Below are 22,977 nucleotides of genomic sequence, written 5' to 3'. Positions count from 1 at the left end.
AGGGAGGCTGGGAAAAAAACCAGAAGCTTTCCGCATCACTGCATCTGAACTGCAAATGGATCATCAATTTTAATTCCTTACTGAATAAAATAGGAAAAATGGATTTAACAAAGATACTTCTTTTATGAGTTCTCTTTCAGCAGTTACATTTGAGAAGTGAAATGTTATACTGAACCAAAATTTTCTTTAATTTTAAAATCTGTAAATACAGAATACTTAGATGTTTCTAGGTTAGGAGCCCAGCTTTCCTAAATTCACTCTATTGCCAACAGAGGGAGGCAGGCATTTCCTGAGGGGAATTATTTAAGTACTCTAGCTAATAATGCCATTTGAATTCACCATCCCAAACCAAGACGAGTATTATTTAACTCAAGCAGTGCTTGCTGCCTGTAAGGAAAGACATCATCTAATCCAGCCTTCCCAAACAGATGATTTTACAGACTCATCTACTTCCTTGGTGTTTCCTTTGGGATTAACTTACTTTTAGACATTTAGATGTCAAGATTGCATAGTCATTGATATGCTGGCTAAACATTGTTTAGGGTTCCACGTAGGCATTTCTATACTGGTAGGCAAATCTATATTGATTTCATTTTGTAGAGTGGGAGAATTTATTCCTCACTTTTGTGACACATCATATTAATGACTGGGAGAAGCTAATGTTTTTGTTTATTCTGTCTGTGAGTTTGTCATAGCTCCCTGTGAAAATTTATATTGTATTGGTCATTTAATGGCATGTTTTATGGATGTTTTAATTCACCTGTGTGAGGAAGCACTTGTTAAAAAATACACAAACAAAAACCCCCAACCCTCCCCCTTTATTATAGCAGAAGTGTCAAGAAATGCATTAGAATATAATTGTTATTGAGGCGTGATCTAAAGATGTGTGACCATAATTTCACTTCCCTGGAGAGGCTTGGTCAGTTCACTGAAGTATGGAGGATATGAGTGATTCATCACTCCTTGCCACCATGCATGTGTTGTTATCAAAGCAAATAAAGTTGTATTGCTATCTGGGGAGAAGAAGTTAGGATGTGTAGTTGATAAGAGTTTCATATGTGGTTATTGCTGTGTGATTTATCTATAATTGTAAATATTTTATTGCTTTTCACCTCTTTTTTAACTACAAATGGTGTATTGTGAAATAACTAAACTAGTCTAGTCAATTACTCTATTTTATAATAAATTGCTTTCTGTATTTTCTTCATGGACAATTGATTTTTCTAGTAGATGTCTGAACTTTTTGTTGGTAGCTAAATTATCATACATGTTGTGATCCTGTTGCTTTTGCCAATGCTGCAGCAACATCTGGTGGTATGGTGAAAGCTGATCAAGTGAAGGCTTCCCATCTTCTGAATTCAGATAAGTTTTTGAAATGCCATCCTGCATTTCAGACATGAGCTCTGCAGGAGTTATGCAAAAGTTTTTCATTTTGCTCCTGCTGCACTGCCATAGTCTAAAGTCATGTCAAAAGAAATAAATTTGTGCTATGCTTTTTGACTTGAAATAGCTCTTCTGTTTAGAGATGTTTGCAGAGGTGGTTTGATAAACTGTGGTTAGCCCTGAGCTCTTTTCTCCCCCAATGAACAAGTCATGTAAATCTTCAAGCAGTTTGAACTAGTATAATGAAGAAACACTTAAGGAAAAACAATTGTGCTGGCATACCCGTGCTCTCTTCCTTGACATTTCACATGATCCTACTGGTCTTTCAAAACTGTGTGTAACCTCAGAGGCCATTGTGACTCATCTTTTATGGTTAGTAAATCATTGAAAAATTATCAAAGATGGTTACATCCCAAAGTTGCCTTATGATAGATCTACATTGTTTAAACACTTTTTTTTTTTTTAATGCCTCTCTTCTAGAAAAGCTAGGAAATTATTCAAATTATTTTAATGATAATGAAAGATTTTGAAATGGAGTATCTAGACCAGTGCTGATTGTGAAGATATATATATATATTTAAAATTCAAACGTGTTTGATTAAAATACTTGTATATATGATTCAAATTGTAAATGGAACACTATGAATACACCAGAGAGTATAAAATCCTACCATGAAATATTTTCATGATAAGTTCCTATTTTGAATTCAGGCTTACTTATCATCATGAAAATTCACACATAAAACTATTTTGAATTCATTACATAACTGCCTCCAGTTTTTATACCAATAAATTAACTGATTTCAGTAGAATTACTCCGGGTTTACACTGGTTTAATTGAAGGGAGAATAAGTCTTTTAGACTTACAGTAGTAAAAAAATTTAAAATGAGGCACTAAATTGCATGTAGTAATTAGAAGAATAAATGGAAATGTTTTTAGTGTGTTGTAAACAGTGCTGAGCATACTCAAGGTCCGTGACTTTTTCAAGGGAAAAATCCAATGGAGCCATTAAAAGTTAATGTGTACCTCTTAACTTGTCTTGATTACTGAGGACTTACATATAAAAGAACTTTTATGAAATCTGAAGGAAGTCAACCAACAATGTGAGAGCTGTACAATCCACTGGCTGCACTTCTGCGAGCAGCTAAGCAAGGCTAAAAGCTCTCAGCAGCAGAATTTCATTCCTCCACTTCCACAGCTTTTACCTGTGGCAAGGTGGCCTCTGTCTCCTTTTGTTGTTGAAAGCACTGGTGCTTGCTGAACCTTGAATTGAGGCGATTCAGTTTAGAGAACCATCAAGTTTGTTTTGTTTCTGGTTTAATTTTACTTCTGTTAGTGCTAGTTCCCAAGAAGTCCAGTAGTCAGGTGATCAGTGGTGCTATCTCACTTCTGTGCAAAAATGCTTTCCAGTTCAGCAGGAGATGGTATTGGAATATGTTTATGTTGCCCTATATAGAGCAACTTGGATTGCTGTCTGTTTGTGAAGTGACAGCTTTTGCTGAGTTTTGGCTGGCAGTAACTTTCTGTTGTCTAGTGATGAGAAGCTATCAACAAAAGTACTACTGACCAGCTGACTTGCCTCTCTTTGTATTATATTAGCACCTTACTCTTTAGCCATAAATACAGATTTAAGCTAGTTTTCCTGATTTCTTATTTTAAATAAATAATTTTTAACAATAAGTAGGTAAGTGGAGTGACAGTTGACAAGTAAAAGCACAGTGATCCCAGACTTTTAGTAGCCAGAAAACATGCACTTATCTGTGCCCAGTGAGCCCAGACCTTCACACTTTGTCCAGAAACACTTGCAATCCATCTCTAGCACTTTTCTTGTGCCTTAGTAGGGCCACAGGTCTGCTACTGATTTCTCACTTTTGCTCTCACACTCTTCAGAAAATTAAAAAGGCCAAGCTAATAATCACCTGGCTGCATTGTATGCCCTGGCATTGTTATTTCTAAAAGTGTGGTGTTGGCACCTGGGCTGGCTTTTCCTAGGCAGAGTTTCTTTGCCCAGGCTGCATTCTGTGTCTTATTTGTGCAGCCCTTCACTTCAGAACGCAGTGCACAAGTAGAAGCAAGAGATTTTGTGTGGTTTAAGTGTGTCCAGTGGTTCAGGTTCAAAAGGCAAGTAGCACCATGAGTTTTACACCTAGGGATGGAATTACGAGAATCAGAGACATTTAAATGTTTTTAACATTACAAAATTACATAGTTTATTATGTATTCATGTGCTGCTACTTTGCTGTTCCTTGTTTTTTATATGTTTCAGCACTTCAGTCTGAGTATTCTCAATACCTTCTATGACATAAAATGTTTAATAAGAAGAATGCTGGTTCCTGAGGTACAGAGCATCAAAAAACTGAAATTTTAATCCTGTCAGTGCTGCAGACTTGGTGTATGACCATGAACAAGTTATTCACTGTATGCCTCAGTTTTCCTTTCTGAAAGAAGCATAACATAGCAGAAGTGTAATACTTTTTAGTAATATGAAGTGTGGTTTTTTTTCCCCCAGGGATGTTCAGAATAGTCATAATAATGTTTAATTATCAAATTAGGAAATGGAAAGCACCTTCAGGCTTCTAAGGAAGTTCATATGAACTCAATACATACAGAAATGTCTTACAGAGCTGCATCCGTTTTTACTAATTTATATTTGACAAAGGTCTGTAATTGCATTTCTCAGCGTCATCAAAGAGACATTAGCTATTAGCTAGCATGTGAGATACAGAAGCTTTACTAGAAAACCTGGTATACTTGAAGGTGGTCCCAGAAACAGATTACTGTAAGAAGAATCACAGAATCGTGGGATGGTTTGGGTGGGAAGGGACCTTAAAGATCATCTAGTTCCAAACCCCTGCTTGAGCAGAGACACCTTCCACTAGACCAAGTTGCTCATGGCTCTATCTGCCCTGGCCTTGAACACTTCCAGAGATGGGGTATCCACAGCGTCTTTGGGAAACCTCTTCCAGTGCCTCACCACTCTGATAGAGAAGAATTTTTTCCTAATATCTAATATAGACCTACTCTTTTTCAGTTTGAAGCCATTCTCCCTTGTCCTGTCACTATATGTCCTTGTAAAATGTCCCTCTCAATTTCTCTCATGGGCTTCCTTCAGGTACTGAAAGGTTGCCATGAGGTCACTTCAAAGCCTTCTCTTTCCCAGGCTGAACAGACCCAATTCTGTCAGCCTTTCGTCATAGGAGAGATGCTCCATCCTTGTAATCATCATCATGGTTCTCCTTTGGACTCACTCCAACAGGTTGACTTCCTTGCTGTGCTGGAAAGCCCAGAGCTGGATGCAGCACTCCAGGTGAAGTCTCAGAGTGGAGCAGAGGCGCAGAACCCCCTCCCTTTCCCTGCTGGCCATTCTGCTTTGGAGGCAGCCCAGGACATGTTTGGCTTTCCAGGCTGTGAGTGCACATTGCCAGGTCATGTCCAGGGTCTCACCCAGCAGACCCCCAAGTCCTTCTCAGCAGTGCTGCTCTTCATCTCTTCATTCCCCCAGCCTGTGTTGGTACTGGGGCTTGCCCTTACCCAGGTGCAGCACCCTGTGCTTGGTCTTGTTTCATGAGTTTCACATGGACCCGTTTCTTGACCTTGTTCAGGTCCCTCTGGTTTGCATCCCACCCTTCAGGTGTGTCAGCCACACCACTGAATTGGTGTCACCTGCAAATTTGTGGAGAGTGCACTTGATCCTTCTATGTCATTAATGAAGATATTAAATATCACTCATCCTAATACAGATTCTTGAGGGACACCACTTCTCAATGATTCTATTGGGTCTCTCACTGATTCCAATGGGATCAATGATCCCATTGATCACAACCCTAAGAATGTGACTGTCCAACCACTTTCTTATCCATCTAACAGTTCACTCATCAAATCCATCTGTCACCAATTTAGAGAGAAGGATATTGTGGAGGACCGTGTCAAAGGGTTCTTTCTCTAGATCCTCCTGTCTCAAACTTTCCTCTCTCTAGATCCTTCAAATAGTAGTTGTTTTGGGTAAAACACTGTTGAGGGAAAGGGATTCTAACCTAAAAATAATAATTAGAACACTGGATTATAATTAATATTTTATAAATAGAACTTTGTGATATGGAGGAAGTTGCCATGCTTTTTAAAGATTAAATTGTTGATGTACTTGCACTGTACTCTCAATTCTATAGTAGATATTTTCTTTTTACTGCTTTTTTCTGAATAGTTCCGATGTATTGTAATTATTTACAATTTTTCATGGCCTCACATATTCTAGCTGATCTTTCTGTAGCTGTAAAAGGGAAGTATGTGTAGGGGAAGGGAGGTTGTTTCAGAACTATTGGATTAAATACTTCCATGGTGCTGGAAATTTACTATGTCATGATCAACAAATAATTATTCCTTTCCACTGTTGATAGGGTCTGTTGAGAGTAGGGTGGATATGATTCATTGTTCCCTTTGAAGTTGCCAACAAAATCTAGAAGTATTAAGCAGATTTTAATTATTTACCATTTGAGAGGTGTCTCTAAGAGTATATTCAGGGCTTTTTTTGAAGATTGAGACAAGTAACAAACTAAACATATGGTACAATTAACATTGGGAAAAGTGTGTCAGAGTTGAAATTCACAGAAATACTAGTTCTAGTGTTCCTTAAAAGGGCATTGTAAATATAGTCATCTAGCCTTCAAACATAAACATGTCTCAAAATAGAAAGTCAGAGACCTCTGGGTTGGCATGAAAATGCCTTTTTTTTTTTTGTATAATATCTTCTTACCAGGATTGCAGATACCCATAATGTATGTGACTTAGAAAATCTATGATGATGATTTTCCCAGAGTAAGGAAAAATTTGTTTACTTCATTCAAGGAAAATAATTTAAGTAACATTTTTTCTCAATAAACAGTGGCAAGGCAAGGCAGTGGTCTGTCTTCTCTCAGTCTAACTTCTAAAATTCAGTTTTTAGTACACTGAAGAAAGTGCTTTGTATTTGAAATATATGTATATTTTCCTGAGTCAGAAGTTAGGTTTGTTCATAAAAATAGAAGCTGATGTGAGAAGCTAACAGGTATGACAAAGATTTTGATCTGGAAAATTTCGATTTCAACTGTAGTGTGATCTTATCTAGGAAACCAGAAAACTTTTAGTAAAGTCAGTGCAGATTCAAAAAAAGACAGAAGATATCTATATACCCAGGTCTGAAATGAATTTAAATACCCAAATCTAAAACTGAAAATCCGCAGTTAGCTGCCATCTGACCACTAGATTAAGTAAGAAGATTTGGGCTTCTTATTTAAGTTAATATGCCCTGGCTACATGGAATTGTACTTGTGAACTTTTTCAGGACCATCTCAATATTGACCATGTTGAAACTGGGAGTCTAGACCAGATGCAAGCCAGGTAATGTTCAGGAACATTTGGCTTTCGTGTACAATTTTAAGAAACTCAATCAGTTTGCAGTTTGAAAATATACGTCACGCATGGTAACTCCTGTATGTTCCTATCAAAACATGGCTTTTGAATTAGTATCAAACTCCTAAAATAGATCAGTAGAAGAACAATTTACTATTTTATAGAATGGCATGTTTTAAAAATTTTGTTTAATCTTTAAGCTTGGGCTTAATTCCTTCCTTTAGTTGAGCAGGTTCAAGTTTACACTGTTCAAAATGTGTCTTTTACACTGGTAGATGCAAGGCTACTCTGGATGGAAATTGTGCTCTCCACTCTTGCTGTTGGACCTGCCAAAACTGAGATTTGCTGTGTCAAAGACAGATGCCTTCAGTCTGAGGAGTGAGAACACAGCAGTAAATTTCACGGTTGTGGTCTCTTACAGACAGAGGTACTGCTTAAGTTCCTGACTTAGGAGGGTTGAGAATATAGGTAAAGTGCTGGTTTTTTCTCCCTAAATGCATTGTAGGTGACTGCTTGTGGAATATAATAATTTTAGGTAGCTCACAGCTCAGGGCCTCACTGGCTTCTTCTAAAATAACCCATTTTCCCCATGTACTACTTAAGGAACCTGGAATAACAGATTTTTGATTTCACTCCAAGAATCAGAAACATAAAAATTATCTCCATTTGGCAGCTAACTTTTAAAGACTGACATTTCCTCCTGGTCATGGTCTTGTTGCTTGCTGATGGATGGCATAAAACTTAAAAATGCCAGAGTGACAGTTATTTTTGAGGATTATATTTTTTTCTTGGATAGTGACAGAATCTGCTGAAAATGAACAGCGAAGACCCCAAGATTTAAGTCCTGACCTGAATATTTTTGAAAGCCCATCTTTAAATTAGCATGGTTGTTGAACACAACATTACTCTTTTGTTTGTACAACACTTTACATAACATCCGTGGCTTGGTGGTGCTTGCAGGTCACACAAATATCCACAAAGTACTGTAGTACAATATACCCATGCTACTTAACCATGAATTATTTAACCTGCAGCTCTTTAGTACAGTCCTTGGCTTGTATTATCTGTGGCCTTTCCTGGGCAGAGGCTATTAGTAATACTGAATGTAGCCCAACAGTATTCTAGCACTCGGATATTGGTTGCTCCTTTCTGAGATTTTCTAGTATAGATATAGTAAGTTTATTTAATTAATTTAATAATTGTTATTTTATGGTGTTTTAATAAACTGTGAATTCTCAGAGCATATTCTATTAACTTGATAGAAGGTATTGTTTAGGTTTTTTGGAGTGTTATATGCGCTGTGTATTTTTGTACAGTTGCTACTTTTCTTTTTCCTTTTGTTGGCTCTAAAAATGGTGTGTGATCCTGCACACTTTGCTCTTTGTTACCTGTCTGCAAGGGAAGGGGTGAATGTTGTCACTCTCTTGTGGACATGGCTTGAGTAAATGCCATAAGATATTACAGAAAGATTTGTAACACTTAAATGTTGTATTATTTACAATATGGTATTTTTACGAGACCTCAGTTATAATACCCTTTTCTGTTTCCATCTGTAAATGGGAATGAGAAGCAGTAATTAGTAAAGAGGCCTTTAATAAAAGGGAAAAAACAAGATCAGAAATGGCTTTCACAAATAATAGATGTTTTTTCTCCTTCAATTAGAAAAAAAAAATTCCAAGGAGATTGCTTTCTTTAGGCAGGAATCATCCTGCATCAAGAAATAATGGCTGAGAAATGAAGAGATGGAGAAAATTAAAAGCCTCCAAGTCATAAAAATCCTTCAAAGCAGACTTTTAACCACCACACACCTACACACACATGCACACCTTAACTCCTACAAACTATCTCACCAATTCAGTATTACCTGGGAAACTGTGGCTTGTGAGAAATGGTCAGCTTAGAGGAGGCAAGAATTTGGTGCTGCAAACCCCATGTTTTACCTGGCTTTATTGGAGAGGGTAAATCAGTTTATAGGTTGAAAATAATCTCTATTGTGAAGACTACTACAGTGCTACGAAAATATTGTAGCATTTCAAAAGCCAAAAGGTTCTTCTAGTGTACCTTTATGAGTATGATTTGGAGACAAGCAGTCATGGAGCATCAGACCATTAATATCAATATTTTGCATTAAAAGCTTTAAATGACTGCTTCAAATCAGGTCATGAGAAAAACCATAGTTCCACACAAGGGCCTTCAGCCACTACATTTTGCATTTGAAAAATTAGTGTTCAATAAAAGGCAGCAAAGTTGCTTGGTCTATGAGGAGAGTTTATATAGTTTTAAGTAGTAATGTGAGGATGCAGTACTTCCCTCTGCTTTTTCAGACTTGCCAATGTGGCTATTGTTACTGACAGCTTGACATGATGTTAGTTATTTAAAGTGTCAGATGAGAGTGGCTGATGCCATGGTACTGCAGTGCTCACATTTGTTGGAAAATTAGATGGTGATATTTTTTTTTTTTAAAAAGGCCTAAACCCCCACAACAACCCAGCTGCTTAAGCCTCTGACTGCTTAGCTTTTTTTTTTGTGCTGGGTGTATAATTTGAGAGAGCAGTAGTGAACATGCCTGAGGTGTTAAGAGAATGATGCGTTTTCTGTAGGCATGAATACACTTAAATAAAACAGGAACACCTTCCTGTCATTTGTTGTCTTCCAGAAAGAATTTTTAAAAGGAAATGGAAGCCAATTAGCCCGGAAGTTTAACCTCTTTTAGCTTAGCTTCTTTTATGGGAGCTTTTTAACCTTTTAAATAAATCATTTTCTTTCTTTTCTCCCTTCCCCTCTGAATCTGTTAGCAGCATTTCTCATGCTGGGCCCAAGGAGCAGGCTGCTTAAATTCAAGAATGATTTTGAGGGGATAAAGTGTACAAGATTTTGAATTCTTGCCATAAGTCCCTGGCAGACAGCCAGGAAACCTCAGAGGAATAGGACTAATGAAGGGAGGGTAAAGGAGATCTGGAGTGTGTGGCTGGTAATGCAGTATTCATTTAATTGGGAGCAGGTATCGGTGCAAACTTCTCCATTTTAATTGGAAAGAGAAGGAGGGTTTTAAGGAAGATGGAGAAAAATAAGAATGCATAAAGTTTTCAAGCTCAGGAGCCAAAGGCAGGCCTGTATATGGCAGAGAAAGAACTCAATTTAGGGCAATTTGCTTTGCAAGCTGGGCTGCAATCTCCCCTGGGGATAGGGATGAGGAAGAAAATGAAACCAAAAGAGAACTTGATAAAATCACCTAGCACAGACAATCTCAGTAGAATAGGTTTTACTGAGTTAAATCTGCCCCAATCAATGTGATTCTTTTCATATAAGTTACAAATAAAAAGCCACAAGATTACAATAAAAATCGAGGATGTACTGCTGCTGATGTAGCACATGGGAGTCTTAAGGACTTGTTGTGGAATATGGGTTTTTTGCAACCATCGTGTTTTGTTTTTGCTTTGTTTCCTAGCTAGGAGGGAAAAGCCCCTCATTGCTGCCTCCTCCCTAACCTTTTATTATCCTTAAAGTTAGTGGTAATGTGTGAACCTTACAGAGCATAATTTTCAATGCTCTGCAAAGCTGAAAATGCTTTAGTCCTGACTGTTGCTAAACCTGCAGATTTTACAGATACTCTTTTTTTGCCTTTATACATGATGGAAGTTAAAATAAGGAAAAGACACTTCTCACCCATTCCACCTCTTTCCACCCATTCCCACAACTGGGCATACAGAAAAATGAGAGTAAGTGCTGGCATTTTCATGATGCAGAGGAAAGGTGTTATGTTGTAGTTTTCCATACTATACATATGCAGCGTCTTTCTCAGTACAGATACTTGGTGTATCAAGTGCTAAACAACTATTCATTCTACTGAGGACTAGCCTGAGTGGATTTTCCTTTTATTCTCAGTAGAGTGTTAACCTAAATATTTGGTGTTTAACGGCCTCCTGGGAAATGGCACTGTTATGAATGGTGAGTACCTGAGGTGGACAGCTGCTCTTTTGTTTGCACTGTCACACAGCTGAGAAATATGAGGTGGTTCCTACGGGGTCTTCCGTTGTGTGGGGAGGTTTGTACCAGAAGAGAGATAATGTGAGATATGCAGCTCTGAGGGTCTGGAGGAAAGAGCCAAAATTGGGGAAGGGAAAATGCAGAACTAGGCAACAATGTGACGACTCATAGTTGCAAAAGATCAGCTGTGATCTGTAGCTGTAACTAAGTGCTTTTCTTTGTCAGGTTGCTGCAGCGCTAATTTTACCTCATTAACTCTCCACTGGCAAAGGGAAAGGTAGGAAGAATATAAAGGGGGATAACATTGCTACCTGAAATGCACACAGTTCCTGGAATATGTGGGTATTGCTGGTTTTAGCTTTGTTTCCTAAGGATGCTTTCCATTAGCCTGCTGGTAAATAGTTTGTCCTGCCACTGGACATTCTGATGAAAATCTGAAAACCTTAAAAGTTTGAGGTTCCTACAAGTTTTGTGAAAACAGTTGGCTAAGAAGAGAAGAGAGACTCAACCTGAACATCTCTGTTGAGATGGTTACAGCTCACTCTTACTTCTGGAGGCAATAGTCAGTGAGAGCCAGTCCACAGAAGCCAACCTCCACACAGGCTAAAGCCACGGGCAGCAAACAAATGATACCAAATGATAGCAAACAAATGGCACCAGGAAGAAAAAGGCTGGGCTGGGAACGTACCTCTGCCTTGAGGACAGGGATGTTGAGAAGATGCTGGAAGCTCCAGTGTAACTCCTGAAGCTTCTTCAGTGTCATCACTGTGAACTTCATAGACAAAATGCTTGGCTGTGCTTGCCTTGAGATGCCTTATGCACTGATTTCCAAAGCCATCTTATGCCTAACTGTGTTTCTGTATCTGTATGAATATGTGCATGGAATTTTGAGCTGTGGCTGAATAGGATAAGGAGATTTTGTCACAACAATGGAGAATGACAATGGAATTAGGGGGATTTTCTAAAGAAATAAAGCATTTTTGTATCTAGTATATGTATATGGTTATGAAAGCTTAAAAGATCAAATGGAAACAAAGCATTTGTGTTCCTTTTGCATGAATTTCACGCAGGTCCATCCAAATGTATACAGAGAACTTACATGTAGAAATGTATATGATGGTACAGATAAAACAGTGTATTTTAGTACTACAAAGACTAAATTCTAACTGAGGGCAAAAGTTCTTGTTGAAATGTATGTCCACAAGTACATGTGCCAATAGCGTGTGGGTATATACATATATATTATTTTTTTATAAATAAATTTTATATTGCATTCAAATATTATTTCCTTTCCATTTAAAAGAAATAAGGGAATAAGAGCACTAAATTTTACATATTACTCTCAGCCCCTGCATTATCCTGTGACATTTTCAGAGAGCTAATTTTTTAAGATTTAAGAGAGCTAATACATCATATGTAGCAAAAAAGACTATTTAAAGTTACAGTAGAAAGATGGGAGACAAACCCTGTATTCTGCTAGTGATGATAGAAGTAATGGTGGAAGTGAATTTATTCCTTTCTATCATATTACTTAAAAATTCAAAATCATCTGTGATAGTAAGCTGGATTCTGGTTTTGTGTAATGACTACAGCACTGTCAGACATAGCTACTTTTATATGATCTGACATGCTGTCTTTTATTTTAAACACAGCACTTGATGAAAAGACCGGGAGCGAAATTCTTGTCTTTAAGACAGCAAAGAAACTTAGCTCAAGTCTCATTTCACTGGTGTAAGTGAAAGGAAAATTTGACCCAAGGCTTCCTAAGTAGTAATTATGGAAAATTATTTTGACACAAGGTAAAAGATAGTCATACAGTTACATTTTCCAGCATATGGGGAAGGTTTTAAACTAATTGGAATTTATTGAGACACAAATCCTGAAATTCCTTCAATGCTTTTCTTTTACATTAACAGACTGTAAAGTTCACTAACTGCAAACTTCCACCACAGATACTAAAAAAGAGTAAAATATTTTGTATCTGCAAAGAGCATCAACACCTTTAGTTCTGTGAACCCAAGAGTGACTTTGAAGATCAATTTGGTGTCTGCTTAGTTATGAGAAGAGATACTGGTAGTGAAAACTATAACTTTTTTTTGTTTTGTTCAGGTTTCAGTCATTTGGTCCTGTTTTGTTTTGCCTTGAAAATATGTAGTTTAGTTTAACAGCACAAAATACTATCCATAATTACAGAAAGACCTTTCCTGATTTTTCTTGTATATTGACATCTCTCAGCTTTAAAATCTCCCTCTAATTTGTTGTACTATTTATTGGCTGTTCTCTCCTTCCAAATGAGGGAACCTAAAGGATTCCTTCTTTATTTGAACAGCATGTATTCTTTCTGATTTCCTCAGTCTCTGAAATAATAGAAATTGTCTCCTGCTGAGTATAAGGTGCTTTATCAACTCACATATCACTCCTGTAGGTGATAGGAATGATGCCACTTTTGTCTTAACACTACTACCATCCAGTGTAGGATTTGTTAACTATATTTACAGGTTTAAAACAAATTTGCTTTTTATATAACTGTACATATGATTGCATCGACATTTAAATGATTGCCTTTCCTGTGGGTGATTTTCCATATGAATTTTCTGTGGTGGGTGTAAATGAGCCCATTTGCTTTGGAATTACCCATCTGGTGCATCTGTGTCCATGCTTTTGCGATGGACAGAACACGTGGCAAAGTAAGGCTACATGGAAAATGCACCTTGGGGTTAAACCATGTCCTACCCTTTCTAAGTCTTGCATTTATTCTGTAAAGCTTTTCCTGGATTGCTTTAAATCTTCTTTTGTCTATGACTCCTTTGTTATTATTTTTTAAACTTTTTATTCTGTTCATGATTTCCTTGGTGGATTTCTTAAACTGCTTCATAAATGGTAGCAAGTTATACCTTTATCAAATGGTCATACTACATGTCTTTATTGTCTCAGAGATAAGCCTCTCAGAAGATGCTTGGGGATCTGAATTCTGTTAAGAGAGGCAGAAGAGGTAAATCTGTGAGATCTGTCTCAGATCTGAGTAGCTTTGAGCATCTGGGTGGTGTCCAACCCAGCCTTTTCTTCCAGCCAGAAAAAGGGTGTCTTACAGCTCAGTGACTATGTTAAGAGATCAAGCCCCTGTGCACAGCCTTGTGAAAACTGTTTTTCTAATGTCGTACTATTCTTTGCATTCTTTGAACTTCCATCCTCAAGGGGATGGGAAGTACAGAGAGTCTCATGAAACCTGCTTTTGAATTTCCTTCTGTGATGAGAAGGCAAAGGACAAAAAAAAAAAAAGCCTGGGCCTCTCTACTTCACCAAATAAATGTTTAGTTGCTTTGAATTTTCAAAATACAGAATTTTTTTTGTGTTGCGTAGAGTATCCTATGTTTCCTGTTAGGAACTGCTTATGTTGCATGAAGCCCAGATATTTCATCTGACTTGCCACCAATTTTATCAGTGCCTTCACTCACAGTTAGCTAGTGGTGGGAACTTACTCTGACAGCTTTGCCCACACCTTTATTATTTCTGTTAAGATGTGTAAGTCTACATTTCACCTCTCTCCCCGTGTCCTATTAGGCAGTTTTCCTTTTTTTTCAGTTGAAATTTATTCCTTCAGCTACTTAGGCAACTTACTAGCTGCTGGCAAATGATGTATCAGAGCTCATACAAATTGCAATTTTCCTTTGATTGGTAAAAAGATGAGTAGCAGAGACTGCTGTTCTTCCTCCTTCTTATTTTGATCTGGCACTTCAGGCAGGATGCTTATCCATATACGTCCAGGTCACAAAGCAGCCAGTCTCCTAAAGACACATCATTTGACATCTTCAGTTGCTCTTAGCAGAATAAAACTCAGCAGGTCCCTCCAAATTTTGAAGCAAGGCTTCAGGATTCTTTTGGGCTTGTCAGGTTCTGTTCCTGCTCTGACTCTTAAATGCCTAGACAGAAAGTACAGTCATTGTGCAAATGAAATTGTGCAGCTCTAATAAGTACCTCTGAAGGTGTGCCAAAACCTGTGACTCTGTCTTTACTGACTCTGTCCTCTCTATCCAAATGTGGGTGTTATTTAGCAAAGCAAATGAGACATTGTCAGAATTCTGGATGCTCTGTGCCCTGAGGCTTTGTAATTGCTGACTTTTCACCATCTTAACCAGGGAAATGCAATACTCTGTCATCAGTATCTGCTGCAGCAGGTGGTGGCTTTGCTTTTGATTTTGAGGGTCAGAGAGACCTCTCCATGTTTTGGAAGGAAAAAGATTTTATGAAAGCTAGAAAAACAGTGAAAGCAAAAGAATAGAAGCTCTTCTGGGCCTTATGAAAGCTAAAAGTCTTAATTTACTTTTTGCCTATGATGCATGGCATCACGAGACAATGAGTCTCCAGAAATGGTTTGACTGGCACTAAATTAGCTTATCAATGTTTTATCTGCTAAAAGATCCACTCTGATGGATGGTTTAAACCATTTCAGCCAATTAAATTGTGATTGGGAAATCCAGGACCACAGTCTTGAAATGTTTTTCTGCAATATTAGGTCAGTCAGTATTGTTTTTGCAAGTTGGCAGGGGGAGATAAAAAGGTGAAGAATACCTTGAGAAATGTTACCTTCCAAATGTTACCTTCTACATCTGGATCTTTACTCTGGAAGAGTCTTATGAGACAAATTCTTGTATTAGGGCCTGGGGTTGTCAGAGCCAAGATGAAAACACCTCCTGTGGTTTGGTCAAGCTCACAAGGATTATCTGAACAGCCTCTTAGAGGCAGGTTCTCATTTGGTTGCCCTTAATGTTATATGTAATCAATTGTGCTTCACAACAATTGGATATTCTTTGGGATATACTGCCCCAAGATACAGCTAAACCTACTCCTCTTGCCCACTTCATTTGAGTCCTGCTAGTGTTTTAACTGCAAGAAACAGAGACACCCCATTCCTTTATTCCTCATGTACAGAGGGGGAAAAGGTTCACTTACATGATAATGCTGGGACTTAAAAATTAGGGGTATGTTCTTTCAGCCACATTCATGCAGACTGCATATGCCTCTAAGTACCTCTTACTGTTAAAAAACTTGCATAAACATTATCTGCACAAGCAGTAGGCTCTTAGGTCTTAGCTTTACTCTGCTTTCAGAAGGCTTCTCCTAATCAAAGGGACTTCCGGAATCATAATCCATGCTCTTAGGAACAACAAGGATGTTGAATCCCTTCTGAAAGGCTGATTTTATCGAGAAATTGCTGACAGAACTTTATTCTACATGAGATTTTTTTTTCCCAACTTCCAACTTGACCTTACTCATGGGCATAGTATTTTCCTTTGCTCTTGTACCTTCATCTTAGGTGCTGCTTTGTCTTCCCAGGTGAATTCCTTTCTAAATAAGGCCAGTTATTGCCCTTCAGACTCCATTCTGCTACTTAAAAAAGTCAGTCTTTAGTTTTCTCTTAAAAGAGCCATCCTATTCTGGTCAAGATAATAGCTCTTCTCAGCAGCTCTGTTAATAGTTCCCTCTTGCTTTAACATTAATAAACATATCAAGAAACAAATGCTCTGTTTGAGAACACAGTCCAGTTAGCACACCAGTGCCTTTTGGATATCAGGGTAGTGTTTGGTTTTTGTTTTTGGAGTTGTTTTTTTTTGTTTGTTTTGTTTTGGTTTTTTTTTTTTTTTTTTTTTTTGTGGTTAGGGTTTTTTTTTGTTTACTTTTTTATGTTGGTTTTTTTTTTCTTAGCCATGTTGTAATGCTCCTCGTTAATTGTTCAAAAGATGAAAATTTATTTTTTCCTATGCTGTTTCCATCTGATGAGCTCCAAATTTAATGCAAAAATTCTTACTACACTGTTAGTGATTGACCTTGTACTCCATACAGTTAAATGTCACTCATTTCCATTATTCCAGTCCTAGAGATCTTCTAATTTTTCTTCTCGCATGATATTATAATTCTTTGTATTGAAAAATACCTTCAACATTGTCATCTGCATATTTCATCAAGCAGTTCTGATTTCTTTTCTGATTAAACAAGGTGGGCCTCAAGAATGAGCCATGAAAAATTTTAGCAGTCCCAGACAAGGGATAAATCTGTAACTATAACCTGTTTCTGTCTTGTATAATTAGTTCCCTTCCCCCTGTACACCTTTCCTTCTAATTCCCATCTTCTTCAGCTTCTCCAGTAATTTGCTGTGGCACTCTGCCAGTTCCTTCTCTTGTCTGGATAAGAGAGAATTACTCTTTCTCTTTTGTCTCCTGAAAAATCAGATGTCTTAACAAAGATAGCTGTTGATTTAAGACTGCTTTAGCTACCCTTGGGAGCGGGATGGTTTTTTATTCTATATTCAATTTTCAAAATTTCTTCTGCTCCTTGTGCAATATAGAGGTTACCTTAAACATGAGGGGGGAGGTGGAGGGGGAAACAATCCCAGCTGTGACCCAGGTACTTTCAGGCCTCTTAGATGGTTATTTTACAATGTAAGTATACTGAGGAAATGGAGATCCCAACTACATAGACTTCACTGTAATGTCAAAGTTAGAAGTCCAGTCAATCAAGATACCTTTCAGGCAGTGGACAGAAAATAGATGTCTGTGGCACATGATTTCAGTCTTTATGAATTAAGGCTCCATGAAGACAACAGCCTGCTATAGTGAATTTGTATAACCTTGGTCATGTGTGATTTCTCAGTGGCCTTCTAAAGAGTGATTTTTCCAGCACAAACTCAGTTCCAGATTGATCAGTTCCAGATGCTTTTCGTAATCTCCTGGAATGTTCTACGGCGTTTTGCCTTCGTAATACATCTGTAAGCCATCTATCAGTGATCAGTCATCAGGAATGTGGATAGTTTGGATTTTTAATATTAGCATAAGATGATGCATGGCCGTTTTCTGTAAATGGTTGAAAGGGACTCAGATTCTCTAGGTTTATGCCCTAAAAATTTTGAAATTTAGGGTAAAGTAATTGTTGAGAGAGGACCGTTAAATTCATTAGCTTAAACCTGGATAAGATTGCTGTGGAGAATTGCTGTTGTCTGTATGGCAACCCTGAAAAACATCTTGATTTATTAAAGAAATATGGATATTGATCTAGTACCGATATCCAACTGTGACGGACAAAAACTCTCTAACAGTTTAAAGTTAGAACGTGTATGTTCATTGCGGCACCGGGCAGCGTGCGGGATAGCTCCCAAATACACACCGCACCTTTCAAATGATTACAGAGTCCTTTTATCCACACAAGAATTGAATACCCAAAACACAAATACATATTCATCATTTTGGTACATCCCATTCCTCGCTTCGTATGCTAATCATTCCAAAAGCTATTAAGCATGCGTAGTTTATTCCTTGAAATGGGTCGGTGGTCCCTTTCATGGGGAGCGGTCCCAAAATGAGGAAGTAAATGAAGTCTTCCTCATTCTGACCTTTCTACCTTTTCAATGCAAATATGACAAATGAACCTTGGTAGAACTCCCATTCCCTGTCTTCAATTGGTTTCAGAACAGAGGAGGCCCACAATTGTCTTATGTTCCTAAAAGCTATTTGTCAGTTTCTATATTCTTCATTATAAACCCAGCTAACTAAACATCGTGTTGACAAGCAATCAATTATTAGTTAACTACTAACTCTTAACTTCATCAAGGCCTACTTAAAAAGTCCTTTTATTTTAATTAACTCTGGTAAGGCTTATCTCTAACTAAAATCTTAGCTCCTCTAAAATCTCTAAATCTCTTAAAGCTTATGTTTCAATCTTACAATAAAAACAATTCACAGGTCTAAGTTTGGTGGGGTAATTCTTGGCACATGAGTTCATAACTTCAGTTTTGATAAATCATTATTATTTAATCATTCATATCACAGAGTCACTGCAAATACTCTGCAAACTCTCAACTGCAGATGAACTCACTTCAGCTGAGTCACACCTGGAGTGTCCCAAACATGGCATTTCAATCATTACTGAATTTTTTTGTTTGTTTCTTTTTTGGGGCTTTTGTTTGGGTTTTTGTTTTGTTAACAGAAGCTTCAGATATATAAAATTTTAAAAATTGTGATTTCAACTTTTTATTTTTGAAAAATGATATTGCCAAGAGATGTGTCCTATTGCCAAGAAATAATTGCGCTACTGCTTCCCTTTGTCCCCCTATATATTATCAAAATATTATTTTTAGGAAAGTGTGTGTTATTTGTGTTTTTCACAAAAGCAAAATATGTAGAAATAATTTAAATGTTGTGTTATAATCACATTTAGCACAGATATAGCAAACAATAACTATTTAACAGTTTTCCCTATGTTTCAGTTAACTTTTTAAATAATTTTAGATTTTTCAGATCTCTTTGAGACTGAGGAAACTGTTTCTGCATCAAAGGAGAAAATAATCTCTGATTAAATCTCTGATTAATCTCTGCATTTAAATGAAGTTTCTTACAAATTATTCTGAATATGAAATAGAAAATCACCCCATTCTATCATTGTTAACACATTTTATTCTAGAGAAAATTTCAGCTAAGCTGTTCTTGCATTCTCTTTAGCATGAAATTTTCCAGAAAACCACACATCAAATTCCAAATTGGAAAGCAAATATTTTGTCAGACTGGGAAAAAATATTTTACCACCTACTCTAGGATTTAAGTAAAACTCATAAAAATATTGTACCTAGACATTTTAATTTAGCAAAGTCCTTCCTATGATAGACTTTTCCATGCCCAAATGTTGGCTGATATTAAGCCCAGGACTTTATCAGTCTCTTCACAAGTTTACACCTGAGCAGAATTCTTAAAAAAGATAAAAGACGTAAGTCCTCACTTGAAGAATTAAAGTAGATTATGCAGAAATTGTTCAGAATCTTGTAACTTTTCCAAGGTGAGGGAGACACCAGAGGTGGGGAGGTGCAATGGATATTTGCTCCTCACTACTAGGACTACATGCTATGCAAGAATCCAGGCAGAGAATCAAACTTGCTGTCTCAAAAAATTCTCTCATCCATTCCTGTGATAGCTTCTGGTTAGTGAAGGGTGTGTGTGATGGGTGGGTGAGTGTGTGTTTTTAAAATTTTCAATATGGAAATTTATGTATCAAATTCACTCCTTTAGCAAAAACACAATTGAAAGCATCCTAGCATTCAAAATCCAGTCTCACTTGTGGTTCCAAACTGAGGAATAGGCAATCCTACCCAATTCAGAGTATTTCCTGAGTACTGTGGTAGGATCAACAGGCAGGGAAAAAAACCCTGAAATGTAGTGAGAAGTATTCTCTGTCTGGAAGACGTTCAGAATGGACAATGATCCATGATGATGTCTACCAGTTTATATTTTGAGTGACAGTAAAGACTGGTCAGACATGACTGATATGAAATGGAAGAAATTTAAAAGCGGAAGAAAATAATTCCATTTCCATAAACTCTAATAGACAATAACTGGACTTGTTAAGCACAGCAATATAGTTGTGGTCTTTGGGTTACTATGCTGTAATCCTGAGAAGTTATGGCTTCATTTTTACCCTGGGTCAGTGGCATCAGTAGAAGATAGATGTCAGTAACTTTAGGCAAAATCAAACCATGATGGTCATTCACCACTTTTAATCATTCTATGATTGGTTATATGAATATTGATAAGAAAAATTTTTCTCCATTCACTGAGAAAAGTATGGGATACATGAAAAGATGGATTTTAAGGCTAATTGAAGCATTATAAGGATCTAAAATGTCAAAGCCAAGGGGAAAATTTCTGTTTATTAATTTTTTTTTCCTTTATCAAAAGGATTCAGTAAAATTTTTCTCATACTGCTATAATTACCTAAATGTGTTCTGGTAAAAAAACCTAAGTTTTTGTCTCATTCAGATTGTATTAAAATCCTCCTGCTGTCACTTGAGAGTATTGCTAAACTTCTACAACTCTGAAGTCCTCATAAATGTTCTATTGGAAGAAATAGGACATGACAGCTATCATTTATCTCTAAAATATTACTATAGATTTATTACATTTAATATATAGAATACAGCACAACAGTAATAAATTACACAGAAGAAGAAAACAAGGTACTGCCAGGTCAGTGAAGTGTAAACAGTAAGAGGACTGAAAGAGAGGAAAAGAGGAATGAAAATAAAAATCCCAAAGAAATCAGTCTCCATCTATGCCTCTCTAGAAATCCTCTATAACATTGTAATCAAAAAGGGCTAAGTTCAAAGTACAGCTGAGATAGTGTTAGAGATGCTGTGGAAGCTAAGGCTGCACAGAAAGAAAATACATAGCTGGGAAATTATTAATTCTTATAAAAGTAGTGTTTTATCCTTTGGTACTGTGAAACTCCACACAGGAGATGCATAACCCACCTTTCCTTATCCAGCTCCCTAAATGCATAGTGTATTTTTGTTGCAAATCCTCAGCTGGATACACTTGGGACAAGCAACTGCCTAGTGGCAAATAGTTCAGAGAAACAGCACTGAAGGTCTGTATCTGGTAATTGCTCAAATTCATTGTTACCCACTTGATTTTATACAGCCATGGCCAAGTCTTCCATCTGTCTCTGTACTCCAACAATGATTTCAGGACACTTCGAGCTGAAACCAAAATGTGTTGGGTTTGTTTTTTGTTTTGTTTTTTTTTTTTCTTTTGGTTGGTGTCTGGGCTCTTACCATCACAGCCCTTGATTAAATGACAGCTTTTTGTTTTCATTGTCTTACCTTCTTTTCCTATTCAGTTCTTGACAGCCTTCCCTCTCAGCTGAATACTGTTATCACTTCTTTATTCTAATCCTCTCCCTAGCTGCCTATATTATCACCCCTCTGTTTCAGAACTTGGATACTTACCCTTTAATCCATTAATTGGCTTTTTACCCTCAGATCTCTTTGCCTCCTCTGAGTGCAACCTGACTCTCTCAGCCACCACACACCCACTTTGTTCTCTGACTGTCCCTCCCTTGCACCTCCTGGCTCTGACTACATTTTGGTGCTACTTTCTCTTCTTTCCAGATAATCTTGTTCTTTATTTCCTTGCACAAAGGAGGGCTCTCTAGCTCAATATCACTTTCAGCACTGCCTCTGTTTCCTCCCTGTGTTTACATATTGCCTTTCTACATTGCATTTAAACAAGGGTAGATGTATATAACAGGAATAATCTCTGCAGCAAATATCTATGTTGCCCTCAGAATAGGTCCATTTCCTTATCAGGGTTCGAAAGTGTTGGGCAACCTAATAAAATATGGGTTGTTACAAAGCAAACATATTCACTTCAACGAGATTATCTTTTGATTCTGTCGGGTTTCTATTACTGTTTGCATGCAGTGGAAGTGTACATTTCTTAACGTTTTTTTAAGTTGTGTACTCTTTGTCTGTAAAATCTGTTTGTATTAAAAGGAAATACTTAGTCTGGTGGCACCGTTTAGTCCATGAATAATATTGCTTTAATTTAAGAAACCCTGCCTACTTTTTTTTCCTTAGTCAACATTTGAAAATATAGACTGTATTGCAAAGAGGCTTGCTAGTTGTTTTGGTTTGTCCTCTTTGATGTTTTCTTTATATAGTGTGTATGGATACACACATTTGATATTTAGAAAAAATAGGGAAAATTATCCTGGTGCTAATGTACACAAAGCTATTACACCCAGTCATGGTTAATAGCACTAAATGGATTTAGAGTGAGGAGTCTAGACTGCAATCCTGTCAGCATCTGCCCCTTCCCCAGTAATTTATTTGGGATTTGCACCTGCAGGTGCTGAATTGGGACTGAATTCATACAGAATTTTTACTTGGATAGCAGGCACTAAAATAGTAACATTTAAGAAGAGGATTAAATAAAAGTAACTGCGTTACCATTAACTTTCCCTCCTTTGTTGTCAATATTAAAACAATAGAATCCTGATTATCCAGGCTCTTCCCAAGAGGATCTCCTTCTCTAATTAACTCCCTAATCTATTGGCACCCTGATTATTAGACGTATCTTGTGCTGCCTGGAGTGTTTCATTGTTAGAAAGCTTTCATAAAATATTTCAGTTTTAGCTCACTCATTGACTAGTGAACCTTGAATGTTTCATGCAAACATAGTGACACCTTTCCTTTCCTTTTCCTTTCCTTTCCTTTCCTTTCCTTTCCTTTCCTTTCTTTCCTTTCCTTTCCTTTCCTTTCCTTCCTTTCCTTTCCTTTCCTTTCCTTTCCTTTCCTTTCCTTTCCTTTCCTTTCCTTTCCTTTCCTTTCCTTTCCTTTCCTTTCCTTTCCTTTCCTTTCCTTTCCTTTCCTTTCCTTTCCTTTCCTTTCCTTTCCTTTCCTT

At 37.2% G+C, this 22,977-nt stretch overlaps 1 protein-coding gene across 10 annotated transcripts in view; it reads left to right on the top strand.

Annotated features, from left to right (window-relative positions):
• LOC128805774 (uncharacterized) overlaps positions 1-22,977 on the top strand; it is a 196,092-nt gene that overhangs the window by 108,749 nt on the left and 64,366 nt on the right. The window lies entirely within an intron of this gene.

This window comes from Vidua macroura, chromosome 3, assembly GCF_024509145.1.
Source record: "Vidua macroura isolate BioBank_ID:100142 chromosome 3, ASM2450914v1, whole genome shotgun sequence".
Taxonomy (NCBI): Eukaryota; Metazoa; Chordata; class Aves; order Passeriformes; family Viduidae; genus Vidua; species Vidua macroura.
This window is presented reverse-complemented; position numbering and strand designations above follow the sequence as displayed.